Genomic DNA, 622 nt, shown 5'->3' with positions numbered 1-622 from the left:
CCTGCTGCCCTGCTCTGGGCCCCGCTGGTGCTGGCCCTGGGACACCAGTGTGGGCCCTGTGCACCTGCTCACTCCCAGTGCCCCCTCAGCCCACAGTACAAGCGGGGGGCAGCATGCAGCCCCGACCCCCTGCTCCCCAGCAGGGAAAGAGCTGGTGCTCCGGCCCCGCAGCCAGCCTGGGCCCTGTGCTGACTCTGGGCTTGCCCGCTGAGGCTGCTCTGTGGCAGAAGCAGCCTCAGCGGGCAAGCCCAGAGCCAGCACAGGGCCCAGGCTGGCTGCGGGGCAAGTGACAAGTGACAAGGGGGGGGCTGCAGCTGCTGCTGCCATGCATAGCCCCAACGGGTGAGCCTGGAGCTGGCGCGGGGCCCAGGCTGGCTGCTGGGGTGGGTTACGAGCTGGTGCTGGGCACGGGAGAAGAGGCCCCTCCCCTGCCCTGTGGCTGGTGCCCCACGCTGCAGCTGCTCGCAGCCCGCACGGGGCTGCCTGTCCCTGCTCAGGACAGCCCCGCGTGGGCTGTGAGCAGCTGCAGCAGGGAGCGCTGACCATGGGGCAGAGGAGGGTCTGCTTTTCCTCAGGCTCCTTTCCTGCCCGGGGTCCTCTCCTGCCCTCAGATACATATTTT

At 69.5% G+C, this 622-nt stretch overlaps 1 protein-coding gene across 1 annotated transcript in view; it reads right to left on the bottom strand.

Moving 5' to 3' along the window:
• The window catches only part of GOT2 (glutamic-oxaloacetic transaminase 2), a 25485-nt gene that overhangs the window by 4222 nt on the left and 20641 nt on the right, over positions 1–622 (bottom strand). The gene's annotated exons all lie outside the window — the stretch shown is intronic.

Source organism: Gavialis gangeticus, unplaced genomic scaffold (genome assembly GCF_001723915.1).
Source record: "Gavialis gangeticus isolate Ggan-Ray unplaced genomic scaffold, GavGan_comp1, whole genome shotgun sequence".
Classification (NCBI taxonomy): Eukaryota; Metazoa; Chordata; order Crocodylia; family Gavialidae; genus Gavialis; species Gavialis gangeticus.
Note: the sequence above shows the minus strand (reverse complement) of the source record. Positions and strands in the feature narration are given on the sequence as shown.